The sequence below is a fragment of the Sinocyclocheilus rhinocerous genome, unplaced genomic scaffold (assembly GCF_001515625.1).
Source record: "Sinocyclocheilus rhinocerous isolate Xijiao unplaced genomic scaffold, SAMN03320098_v1.1 scaffold155, whole genome shotgun sequence".
Classification (NCBI taxonomy): Eukaryota; Metazoa; Chordata; class Actinopteri; order Cypriniformes; family Cyprinidae; genus Sinocyclocheilus; species Sinocyclocheilus rhinocerous.
Genome location: NW_015661891.1, coordinates 395652 through 410068, shown reverse-complemented (window position 1 = coordinate 410068; position 14417 = coordinate 395652).

Genomic DNA, 14417 nt, shown 5'->3' with positions numbered 1-14417 from the left:
GAAGGGGTTTGAATACTTTCGCAAGGCACTGTATATATATATATATATATTTAAAAATAAGCATTACAAATATTTTGAACTATTATTATGGTCCCAAAATGTACACGTTCACACTCTATAATGGCATCTCAGGAACTGCACGCCAGTGGTTTTAGTCTTACCTATCAGATAGCATAACTGCTTGTGGTTTCAACAAACCCATCACTTTATCAAAATTTCACCATCCAGTTAGGCTCATCAACCATAACTCGGCAGCATACTCAAATCATGACTCATCAAGTAAAATCTATTTGTATAATAATCAACAAAATAATAATCGTTTGATTGGATGTTAAATTTTTTCCACAGAAAAGTAATAAACTCTAAACACTAAAAATCCTATTCATTTTTCCCCATAAAGATAAGGTATAAACCTTTCCTATAATAATATGATATATATATATATATATATTAACATTAACATTAACATTATAACGTTCATTTATAAGATTTCTATATCAAATAAGTGAGTTCTTTTGAATTTTTATTAATCACTGAAAAATACATATATCACACTTTTCAAAAATACAGTATAATATTATTTCTCAAATATAGTAAAATATTATATAGTTTTAATAAATGCAGCTGTATTATTATTTTACTTATTTTAGCAAATGGCTGCAATATAACAAAGAGTGAAAAATTTAAGGGGGTCTGAATACTTTCCGTACCCACTGTATATATATATATATATATATAATGAGGGAAAGCCTTTCAAGAGTGTGTAGTCACTGGAAAAGCGGACCGTCACCTTGAAACTAACATTACTACTAATGATACTAAAAATGTTGGTCTTGGAGTTGGAGGTGACATCAGGAAAGATCTAGACCCCCACTGTACTATGGTACAGTTCCCCTTTGAGGGAACTTGTGCTACGTCAAATGACGACACATTGGGGAATGCTTTCAGCGTGACAGTATCGTGGTCCATAGCAGCAATAGTGGCTACAGAAAGGCATCAAGAAGGAGGATAAATTGTTCCTCCTTGATGCCCCATTGTTGCCTTCTAGCCTCTTCGATGACACAATGGATTCCAGCAAACGCAAATCGCAGTGTCCGCCCAAAGTGGTTGCAGACCTGCAGATATTGCTCTCTCAAAAAAGGTCTGTAGTAAAAGTAGTTTGGGATTCCCCTGCTGGTCAGCCGCTTCAGGCATCAAACCCAGTATTTACAAAGCACCAGAGGTCAGTCTCAACAGACTGATCCCCTAGGTAGATTATGTGAAGCATGGAAGCTTCTACACAGCATATATCATTAAGTCCTGTGTACAGTGGAAAGTGGCTACAGAATCCAATTTGGATCTCGTCCACCCAAGTTCAAAGGGATGGTTTGGACTGTAGTCAACCCCGAGCAGGGTCAAGTGATGGAACAAGAAGTACAGCCAATCTCAGTCTCAATTTTAGCCCAGTCGCAAGAGATGGGGGTTCGCATTCGAGATGTCATTCTTGGCCACATAAGGCGATTGGGATTGAGGCTCAACACCAAGAAAAACAATTTGTCTGCCATGCAGAAGACTTTGTTTCTGGAGGTTGTGTGGGACTCGACTACGATGTAGGGACAATTGTCTTCTGCTCGTATCCAGTCCATCCTGGCTACAGTGTCTGGGATTAAGCTTGGCCAGGCCATCAGTGTGAAACACTTTCAGGGGGGATGGGGCTCCAATGTGATGTGAGTCCAATGTGATACCTTTTGGCCTTCTGTACATGAGACCACTGTAGTGGTTGCTTAGGACAAAGGGGCTCTCCCTGAGCGGAAACCTATTCCATATGATCAGGGTTATGCACAGATGCCTTTGTTCCCTGGCAAAATGAAACCCTGGCCATAAGAAACTGTAGTTCCTGTCTCAAGGTCCTGTGTTGGGGGTAGCTTGACATCGCAAAATAGTGACAACCGATGCATCCCTGAGGCTGGGCAGCAGTAATGGATGGTCACTTCGCTAGGGGTCTGTCTGTAGGGGTCTCTCACTGCACATAAATTGCCTGGAGATGATGGCTGTCTAGGCAGGGGTTAAGTCCCAAGGAATAGAGACCCCACTCGGAGACAGTGGAGTAGTAGGGTCTATTTGCATCTTGAGAGACCACCCACTGTCTGCTATGGTTCTCCCTCACGCATCCAGCTGTGCTCCCCCGAATTCTTTGCTCCAGGGAGCTCTAGAGAGGGTTGGGATGGGGTCATTCTACTCTTGGTAGCCCTGCTCTGGCCAGCCCAAGTCTGGTTCTCTATCCTAGCAGGCTCTCCATGTGAAATCCCAGTCAGAAGGGTCCTTCTCTTGCAAGCTGGCAGTTATGTATCAGAGCTGTGGAAGCTATGGGACTGGCCCCTGAAGGGAATTAGCTCCTGAACACTGGTCTCTCAGCTGGGGTCATATAGACCAGTGTTTCCCAACCTTTTTTTAGCCGCGGCACCCTTTGGAAATTTTAACAAACTTGTGGCACCCTACAAAATTCATTACAATCTTAAACTCTAGAGCTCTCGCTACGAGTGAATTATACTCCTTCAAATGGAGGATTTTCAAATCCTGGTGCAGAGAACATCAGTTGGACCCAGTTAACTGCCCAATGGCTTCAGTGATGGAATTCTTCTAGGATCGTTTTTCTGTGGGTCTGTCCCCATCCATGCTTAATGTCTATGTGGCGGCCATAGCTGCCTTCCATGCACTATTAGTTGATGGGTCATTGGGAAAACAGTATTTGATAGATTGGTTCCTTTGTGGCTCTTGGAGGATGTGGCATACAACTCATGTCAAGGTTCCAGCTTGGGAGCTGGTAGTGGTTCTGGAAGGGTAATCCCTGGCACCCTTCAAACCTTCTGATTCAGTGGCAGAGAAAATCCTCACTTTGAAAATGGCATTTTTGTTGGCTATTACATCGCTTAAAAGAGTCTAGGACTTACAGGCCCTTTCTGTTGCTCCCTTCTGTGTGGAGTTCTCTCTGGGAAGAGTTAAAGCTGTCCTTAGACCGAGACTGGGTTATTTTCCAACTAATGTGGCACGGTCTACTGTCCTGCAGGCCGTACTCAGGTCCTCTTGATGGAGGAAGTCAGACCAGCTATTGGTGTGCTTTGGATCAGAAGCTAACACTGGTTTGTTTTCCGACTTATCTTTGTAGCTTCCGTGTATGCCATCACATGTTATGTCATGATGCAACATCAATCGAGATTGGATTAGTTTCACACATGCTTCAGACACTGTCACACTGAAGGCATTCCCCAAAGTGTCATCATTTGATGCAACATCTCGTTCACCTCTCAGGGAACAAGGTTATAGTTGTAACCCGAGACGCTCCATTACAGGACCAACTAGAGTGAAAAATTTGTGTAAACCTGAATAGCAGCAATGTTGTTCATGCCCGAAGCGTGAACCTTATAAGGGAAAACAAATAACGATTCCTAACGGCACGACAAAATACTATAGAACCACTGATCTATAATAGAGATTCATTATATATAGATCAGTCTATAACTCATGTCAAGGTTCCAGCTTGGGAGCTGGTAGTGGTTCTGGAAGGGTAATCCCTGGCACCCTTCAAACCTTCTGATTCAGTGGCAGAGAAAATCCTCACTTTGAAAATGGCATTTTTGTTGGCTATTACATCGCTTAAAAGAGTCTAGGACTTACAGGCCCTTTCTGTTGCTCCCTTCTGTGTGGAGTTCTCTCTGGGAAGAGTTAAAGCTGTCCTTAGACCGAGACTGGGTTATTTTCCAACTAATGTGGCACGGTCTACTGTCCTGCAGGCCGTACTCAGGTCCTCTTGATGGAGGAAGTCAGACCAGCTATTGGTGTGCTTTGGATCAGAAGCTAACACTGGTTTGTTTTCCGACTTATCTTTGTAGCTTCCGTGTATGCCATCACATGTTATGTCATGATGCAACATCAATCGAGATTGGATTAGTTTCACACATGCTTCAGACACTGTCACACTGAAGGCATTCCCCAAAGTGTCATCATTTGATGCAACATCTCGTTCACCTCTCAGGGAACAAGGTTATAGTTGTAACCCGAGACGCTCCATTACAGGACCAACTAGAGTGAAAAATTTGTGTAAACCTGAATAGCAGCAATGTTGTTCATCCCACACTCATAAATCCAGTCCTGTCTCACTATAGCTGAAAGATTCACATGGACATGAAGGGTTTGTCCACCAATCACCCACTTGAATCCACAGAGAGAGAACACATGTACATACATTGTTCAATGTATTTTGTGCTAAATTTAGTTACAGCAAGGTATTTTAAAGGGGCCTCTAAAGCTATACAAAACAAACAAAACTCCCATTGTGAGTAAATATGTGAACTATTTTCTTTACCTTGTAAGTCTTTCCATTGTGCTTACAGCTTATCTCAACTGTAAAAACAAATAAAAACATATATGAGGACCTCATGAATCATTCAGTGAGAATATGTATTTATTCCAAGCACCAGTGGCACTCTACACTATGTTATTCTGTGGGAAGATAGCAACATTACCACAGATCTGATTGTCAAAGCAGTCAGAGACAAGTGCTGCAGACTAGGTTTGGGTATGCACTCTTCAGTTCTAGTCTAGTTATTACATGTAAATATGTGACCGTTTGATTCCCATACTGCCCCCACCTTACAGAAAGACGGAAGATTACTGTTCTGCAGTATTCACAATAAACATCTATTTACAGATATTCTGTAACAGAATTTTGTGGGTTTACTATGAAATTAACTCTTACCGGCATGGGTTCACCAAGTGGCCCTTTACATGCTGAAAAAAAAGAAATTCATATTAGGGTTGGGCGATGTCTACAAAATTGGCATCGGACGATGTCTACAGTGAAACATCACGATGGACGATGACATCGGCGGGGGCGGGGGCGAGCGGGGGGAGGAGTGTGCCTGAAGCGTGAATCCTTATAAGGGAAAACACGATTCCTAACACCGTTTCTACACCAGACGCGAGTATGCCCGAAGCGTGAACCTTATAAGGGAAAACAAATAACGATTCCTAACACCGTGTCTACAACGGCGCGACAAAATACTATAGAACCACTGATCTATAATAGAGATTCATTATATATAGATCAGTCTATAGAACTCATTATAATCAGTGATTCTATCTACACTGTATGCGGCGCGGTGTGACACGACAAATCCCTGACAGTAAACTGCTGTCGCGTTCTATTTATGACGTGCTGACACAAATTTCAAATGATTTTCAATGGTCGCTTTGTTGCGTCCAGTTTAGACAGATTTTAGCTGATGCGGCACGGCGAGATGCGGAAGCGGGGGGGTCGCCCGGGCCTGGGCCCGGGTTACTTTTGAGGTCTGTTACAAATATGACATGGGCTAGAAAAATACATAGGAAGTCTTTCCATTGTGCTTACAGCTTATCTCAACTGTAAAAACAAATAAAAACATATATGAGGACCTCATGAATCATTCAGTGAGAATATGTATTTATTCCAAGCACCAGTGGCACTCTACACTATGTTATTCTGTGGGAAGATAGCAACATTACCACAGATCTGATTGTCAAAGCAGTCAGAGACAAGTGCTGCAGACTAGGTTTGGGTATGCACTCTTCAGTTCTAGTCTAGTTATTACATGTAAATATGTGACCGTTTGATTCCCATACTGCCCCCACCTTACAGAAAGACGGAAGATTACTGTTCTGCAGTATTCACAATAAACATCTATTTACAGATATTCTGTAACAGAATTTTGTGGGTTTACTATGAAATTAACTCTTACCGGCATGGGTTCACCAAGTGGCCCTTTACATGCTGAAAAAAAAGAAATTCATATTAGGGTTGGGCGATGTCTACAAAATTGGCATCGGACGATGTCTACAGTATTTTCAATGGTCGCTTTGTTGCGTCCAGTTTAGACAGATTTTAGCTGATGCGGCACGGCGAGATGCGGAAGCGGGGGGGTCGCCCGGGCCTGGGCCCGGGTTACTTTTGAGGTCTGTTACAAATATGACATGGGCTAGAAAAATACATAGGCTATAAGGCTCATATGTATGCACGTTTAATCACTGAAAGATCGCGATCTCGATTCAAACACACGCGATCTTATTCCTAAATGACGGTGATTCTTCTATGTCTATTAAACCTTTGAAATCACAATCACATCAGAATATTTAAACCTGCTTTTGTGCAGCCGCTGATGAGAGAGCAGCGCTATAAGTAAATAAGTTATTTTGTTTAGTTGTCTGTTTTGTTTTCAGAATCGTGGGAGAATCATAGCTTAAAAATACATAGGCTAATATATGTGGCATCTAAATAATACCATTAGTAGGTAATATATTTATTATTTTATAGGTAATATTACTACAGTTTCTAATATTAAAATTAATTCTGCAACCCCTTCTGTTCGCCTTAGGGAGCTTAGCGTTCTTTAGAGCATTTGCAGTACATTCGTAAGATAGGCGTAAGTGCCGTTTTGTACTGAAGCTTTTGGAAACAAATCCAATGGTTCAAAAACATAAATATATAAAAATGAAGAGAGCAACTATGCATTTTGCCGCCTTCTCCTGCGCCGTTACTACTAAGCAATGGGGAAACAGCTACTGGCTTGATGACGCAAACGAACCGCGGTTCGGAAACAAATAATATAATATGAACACAGTCCAGTGGGGGCAGGGGGAGGAGGAAGCAATCGAACCCGGGTTCGGGCCAGGCAATCGAACCAAGTGTGAAAGCACCCTTAGACAATATCTGCATAATGCATTGATTTTTTAGGAAAATTAGCAAAGTAAGTCAATTTTGCCAACAAAATAAATTAGTGCAGCAGTTACAATATAGGTAATTTGGTAATTAGGTCTTTCATAGTTTAGAATATTCCCAAAATAATAATTAGTGGTTGGAAATGTTATGGCCACTATATTATATCAGTAATATTTAGTTTGATTAGTTACAGATTTTGGAATAATTATTGCTGGATAATTATATGCTATTTATATTTAAATAAACGTAATTAGAAATTAATTATTGCATGTATATGTACTTCTCCTTTAAGAGAGCCGGTGGTGAAAATGATGTGTTAGGAGTGCAACCCAAGGCTTTCGCAGTGCATGAGACGAATTCTGATGTGGACGGAGATGTGTATCGTCATTGGTTAAATCCAGTATCTACGTGAGTAAATGTGATGATAAAAGAGGAATTCTAAATAGTTTGAGTTGATAGAAAAATAAATGAAGCAAATATAAACCAACCACAGATATTGCAGGGCACAGGAACACTGTGAAAAATTTTAGACAAAGGTGGTGCACTTGCATTTTTTTTTCCTTGAAACTAAATCTTTTAATTGCGAGGTGAAATATGAAACAGGGCTTGAACTGTAGGAATGCTTGAATCGTTTAAAATAAAATCTTTCTCACCCACCTTGACAGACATCATTTGAACACTCAGGACAGGACACATGAATCTTTAAAACACAGTGGAATGTTATTAAAAGATAGACATGCTTTAAAAGTCTACTACTAAAGCATTTCATTATTGGAGATTAAGTCACAAAATCAAATGCACATAGAAAACACAAGTTTTGGCCAATAAAATTCCTGTAACATGATATGTCCCAATTTTGATTACTATTTTCCCTAAGTAATATTTTAGAATGTGTCTTAAAAATAAAATATGTGCCAATTTATGAAACATAAGCAGAATAAATTTGCATAAAATACTTTTATGAATATATTACAATGTTATTTTGTTTTTGTTTTGCTTCGTGAATAAGATTCATAGTAAGTCAAAGGTCTGCATTTGTTTGTGTTTATTCTTTTATTTAGATTTTTATTTTCAGTTTTAAGCTAATGGATTTAGCTACATGCTAATGCAAACCATATGTAACAATGGACCTTACCAAAACACATATTTTAATTGAAGTGTATAATTCATTTTGCATGCAGTAAGGGACCCTTTGTAAGGGCACCAACGCAGGTGACCAAGTTCACTACTCAGAAAAAATCCCAAACCCCACACAAATGCAACACAAGAACACAAACCATGTCAAAGCACGTAACACTCCTCCCCTCCCAAAAGATTATGCATTCTTCCTCATTCTCTTTCTCATTAAAACTTATTCTGCACTTTCAGAACTATGAGCCCTGGATAGCGCATTGGCAATCACATTTTCACTGCCTCATTTATGGATAATTTCTAAATTAAACTCTTGAAGTGCAAGAGACCAACGCATTAAATGCTGATTTGTATTGTACATACGATTGAGAAAAACTAATGGATTGTGGTCTTTGTAAACTTTGATTGGGAATGTCGAATCACCAAGGTAAACTTAAAAATGTTTCACTGCCAACAATAGGGCAAGCGCTTTTCAATGGTGCTGTATTTACACTGGGTGCGAGTGAACTTTTTCGAGAAGTAACAAACAGGTTTCTCAACGTTCGTTTCTGAGTTTTGTAAAAGGACAGCCCCCGCACCCTCAGCACTTGCATCAACTTCAAGCGAAAAGGAACAATTGAAATTCGGGGAGGCCAAAATTGGTGCATTACTCAAAAGATTTCTTTGAGTAAAAAAAATTCACTTTTTGAGTGAAAGCGCGTTCACACACAGGGGTCCAACTGAAAGTCTGGGACAGCCGGTGGAGGTCTGTTAGGGGTGCATTAAGACTTGCAAAGTTGTGACAGAACCCCCAATAATAACCGTCCATCTCAAGGAAACGGCGCCACTCGCATTTGTTAGAAGGTCTAGGAAATTCACTTATACAGTAGCAGTCACTTTGGCATCGACTGGGCAAACTTGTCCCTGACCCACACGTTTATCAAGAAAGGTGACGTAGGCCTTAGTGAATTCACATTTGGCCAGGTTCACGGTCGAAGGTGCATTAGTTAATCGGGAGAACACCTCTTGTAGACTTCCAATGTGCTCTTCCTACGTGGAAGAGTACACAACAATATCATCGAGGTATGCATCACAGTTGTGAACATCATGTAATACCAAGTACTTGAGACGTTGAAATGTGGAGGGTGCATTCCGCATCCCGAACAGCATCACAGAATATTGACAGAAGTGGTCTGGAGTGACAAATGGCGAAATCTCAGCAGCACGCGGAGTGATTGGCACCTGCCAGTATCCTTTCAGTAAGTCAAGTTTTGTCACAAACTTTGCAGAGCCTACCCTGTCAATGCAGTCATCTTTTCTCGGTAAAGGAAAGCAATCTGGCTTAGAGATAGCATTAACTTTCTGGAAATCTGTACAATATCGGAAAGGCATATCAGCCTTAGGGACTAACAGGCAGGGCGAACTCCATGCGCTTTGGAGCTTTGGCAAAATCACGATTATTATTGTCCTCAATTTCCTCCCCAACCTCTGAAAGCCATTTGCGCATCAACACATCATTATCCCAATAGTAACCTATTCTTACACTACCAAGTTCATCTCTTGTTTTAACTGCGGACTTATCCACCATGCTGTCATCCACTGACAGAACAAGATCAGTAGGGTCTGAATGCAGGAGGAAAGAATCAGACAGATCAACAGTGTCTGCAAACTTCTGGAATTGCGAGCGTGTAATGGCAAATGCTGGAAACAGAGTCGGGGAGTCAGTCGCCAGTACCCCTTTATTCCCTGTGCTCTTAAACTGTTGTATAAATAACTTACAGGTGCTGAATTGTAGGATGCCTTTTTTGTGTTTCTGTATTATAAACATTTTGCTTTTTGGCATGAGATGAACCAATCTTGAATAAAGAGAAATAGAATAACATGAGAAATAGTTATAGGGATGGCCTAAAAACTGACCGAGTCAGGAAAAATGGATTGGTCACTAATCTTGTTTTTATTACAGTGGAATGCAAGAGTCTTTTGGGTTATGGGTTGGATCTCAAAGGGTATGTAAATAAAATGAAGGAAAAGCCAGATGTGATTTTTATTCAGGAATCATGGCTGAAACCAGGAATTGATTTTGTTTTGAAGGAATATTCTACAGTGAGAAGGGACACACAGGGAGAAAAGTAATGGATAAAAATGAGGTGTTCCACATAGGAAAGTAGAAATTTTGAAAACAAAGGAGTATATAGTAGATGAAATATAGGACCAAGGTACAAATATGTTATTATAAATTTTTATAACCAGTGTAAGAGATTGGACAATTAATGAATTGGAAAATATAGAAAAATTATGAAAGAATAATTTGGTGTGGGGACTTCAACACATAGTACACTTTGGGGTGGGACAGATGTTGATATAAATTGACAGGGAGTTGAAGACTTAATAGAATCAAATAAATTAGTTTGTCAACAAGGAACAATGGTAAATATTACAACAGGATTATAACCTGCATTAGATTTAGTACAACGTGTGTGCAGCTCGGTCCAAAAATCATCTGATCAGATTTTGAACAAAATTTGTAGGAGGAGTAGTGAAAAAAAAAGTTTTTCATTTACTTCAATATGGCGGACAGGCACATTGATGAAAAAATACAAATGACATATCATCAGAATCGGCATAACCCAGTGATTGGATATAAAAATAACAAAATTCAGACAATGTTTTCAAAAGTTATTAAGCATTATTGCAAAAATCATTATCTCTGGAATGCTAGGTGGCACTGTGTTCAAACTTCTCAGGTACATCTGGGACATGCTGTCAATGATCTCTACCAATTTGTTTATAGATATGACAAATAGTTTAAAAGATTGCAATTTATGACAAATTTCAAAATGGCAGACTCATGGTTCAGCCGATCCTGGAAAAACAATATCCACAGATTCAGCATGACCCAAGGAATCCACAGACACTAACTGTTCAAAAATTATAAGCAAAAATGTCAATTTTTGGTATCTCATGACCCGTAGGTGGTACTGTGTTCAGCTTTGGCAAGGACCTTCAGATCATGGATTTGATGAAGTGTACCAATGTATCAATTCATTTCTATTGATCAAAGTTTGGCCAAGATACAGCCTCTGAACCAATTTTCTTGTTAAGTTCACAACATCATAACTTTTGAACAAAGATGAATTTTTGGGCTGGTGGTGGCGCTATAGAGTTGGTCCTAGGGACCCCAAAGTTGGTCAGATCTCTATTCATGACCGTCACTACAAGTGTGCCAAATTCCATAATTTTCCTATGTTCCCTTCTTAGGGCTGGGTCGGCCATATACTCCCATTCAGGAAAAATAATAAAGTAAACTAACGGATGCAGTAGGGGCGACACCCTTTGGGACTTGGCCCCTAATAAAGAGATAGTGGTGGCAATGTTCTTTGACACTGACAAGGCATATGGTATGGAGGGAAGGATTGCTATAAATCAATGCAATTAATGTCCAAGCATCCAACAGGAAGTTGTGAATAGCATGCAAGAAATGACACTGTAGAACATGTTAACAATGTGAAAGATATAAAGAAAAAAGAGTAATGTTTGTTTGTTTGTTACCTTTATTTATATATCACTTTTAACAACACAGATAGTGTCAAAGCAGATTTACAGTATCAAATAGGAAAATAGTGTCAATAATGCAAAAGGACAATAATAAACACTAAATTTTCAGTTAAAGGCAGTTCATCATTGCATTCAGTGATGTCATCGTCCAGCTCAGGTCAGTTTAAATAGTATCTGTGCAATCAAGTCAACGATATTGCTAGAAATTAAGTGTCCCCAACTAAGCAAACCAGAGGCGACAGTTGCAAGGAACCAAAACTCTATCGGTGACAGAATGGAGAAAAAAACCTTGGGAGAAACCAGGCTCAGTCGGGGGGCTAGTTCTCCTCTGGCCAGACGAACCAGGAGGTTGTTCCATGCTGCAGCAGAGTCAGATTGTGCAGAGGACTCATCTGGTTCCCATCTCATCTGGATACAGACTGTATCTGGTGGCTACGGTGACTCAATAAGAATAATAATAATAAGAAAGAAACAGACTAATATTAGCGTATATGCCATTATTCTTACGATGTAACAAGTACATCGGGTGTTACAGGAAGTGTACCCGGTTCCGGTTGACCTTATTAATGCAGCCTAACAATCCTTTAATGGATTTGAATATTAGAAATGTGTTAGTGTGTTATGTGTAAGCCAGGTTAAAGAGATGGGTCTTTAATCTAGATTTAAACTGACAGAGTGAGTCTGCCTCCCGAACAATGTTAGGTAGATTATTCCAGAGTTTGGGCGCTAAATAGGAAAAGGATCTGCCGCACACAGTTGATTTGGATATTATAGGTATTATAAAATTGTCCGAATTTTGAGAACGCAGCGGATGTGGAGGACTATAATGCGATAAGAGCTCGCTCAAGTACTGAGGTGCTAAACCATTCAGGGCTTTATAAGTAATTAGCAAGATTTAAAAATCTATACAATGTTTAATAGGGAGCCAGTGCAGTGTTGACAGAACCGGGCTTATATGCTCATACTTTCTGTTTCTAGTAAGAACTCTTGTTGGGAGAATGTTATGAGAAGAAGTAATGAGGAAGTACCTATTTCATCCAGATCAGGGAAAAGGTAATAGAAAAGCATTGTTTACATTTTTGGAGAATAATCAACAGAATATAAGTGTTTTGTTTTTGTTTTTTCCTGAACAGGCAGCGCAGGTTGAATGAGACCTCTTGTTGGGGAATGGGTTGTGGTTAGAGTCTCTGGATTGTGCTTACAGTAGGTGGTGGCAATGCGTGAAATTTGAGGCAATCCGCTAATAAATGGAAAAAGAAGAAGTAGTCCAATTTCCTCTGGTGTACCACAAATTTGGGAACTGAAGCACCACCCCTCCATTTGTTTGCTGAAATGTGGAATGCGGCCATTCACTCCATGGACCAGAGTAATCTAGGACTCGGTTAAAGTTCGACAAAAAAATATAATAAGTGTGCACCCTACTATATATTTCATAAACTACTTGTCTTGTTACTCATTCTTATAATAAATAGGGTGATTTAAATAAATAAAACAAACATACTAATCCAGCGGTTCTTAATCCTGGTCTTGGCGACCCCCCGCTCTGAATATTTTGCATGTCCCTCTTGTTTAACACACCTAATTCAAATCACCAGCTCATTTCCGATATGGTTGATATGGTCCCTACAGAGTGTTTAATGCTCTCTACTCCCTGCACACAGGAATTCGGCTTAGGTTTACTTAACTTTAGAACACGGATTTGCGCTACAGCACTGCCTGGAACATATACGCTTCTTTTGAACTGGAATCATGGTGGAATATCCTGTGATGTCCACTTCGCAAGGCACTTACAGTCAAATGGAACAAACCTCTGAAGCGATAAGAGAAACATACAAAATGTGCAGAGCAGGGGACATGAGGACCAGGATTAAGAACTGCTGTAAACATTGAAATAACTGTAAAATAATGATAGAGGCTAAATGTAAGGTAGGCAAAGCACTCGTCATATTACTCAAGAAAGGAACAGGCACCAACATTACTATTGCAACTGACAATTTTTCTCCATGGATGTAAGATTGATCTTTTCACCACACTTAGAAAACCAGCCTGTTCGTCGCCGAGGGCGGGCCCCCGCGTCCGCCCCCGCGCCATATCCGCAGCAGCCTTCAGCAAAGCGGCGTCGTGGAGCCGGGTTCCCAATTCGTCGGTCACGACGTGACGTCTCCGTTCCCTCCTTCAGGGAACGAGGGTTACCATACGTAACCGAGACGTTACATCTGATGTCACAATGCAACAAGTTAAGCAAAAACTATCAAGCTGTTTCTCATTTTCTATGGAAACAAACCAGATTTTTGCTTCTGTAACCCAACTGTTATAAATCCTAAGGTTATTGACCTTAGTGGATTTTAAAAAAAAAAGCCCAACAGTGGCTTACTCAAGGTGAAGAAATTCACATATTGTAGGATTGCATGGATGTGAAGGTGGTGGGGGAAGGACATAACGAACATTGGTGAGCACAGATATGGAGTAGGGTTTCAGATGGTCTTCTACAACCCAGTCACATGCAGTCTTATCACAGCAGTTGTCATCTTCAACCGCACCATTTCTTCGTATGCATGACTGACCACCACAAACACCTACAAATCCAAGAGTGTAAGGTTATCACAGCCGTAACATAATCTATTTATGGTCTGTTAAATCATATGTACCCATATAGACTCTAATGTGTCAATTACTTTCCATCAAAAGTTAAATCACTTTAGTAACATACCACTCTGTCCTTGGGTGTTGTTTCGTAAGTGCTCCATTGCCAGGTTGATTAACAGATTGTTGAAAGGTTTAAGAGAAACAGGAACAAATAGGTTTGATGTAGATGTAGACTTGGTTATGATGCTTTTAACCCTTGTATTATGTTCCGGGTCAATTTGACCCATTTTGATTTTCGAGCTGTCGGAAATACCAGTTAATTTGTGATTTTATTCTTGATATTTTGTGACTTTCTCATTTAGGGCTATGGACATGCATGCAAAGGGAGGATACACTGATGTGTTTTGAAGTGCACACAAATAATTTTCTGACGATT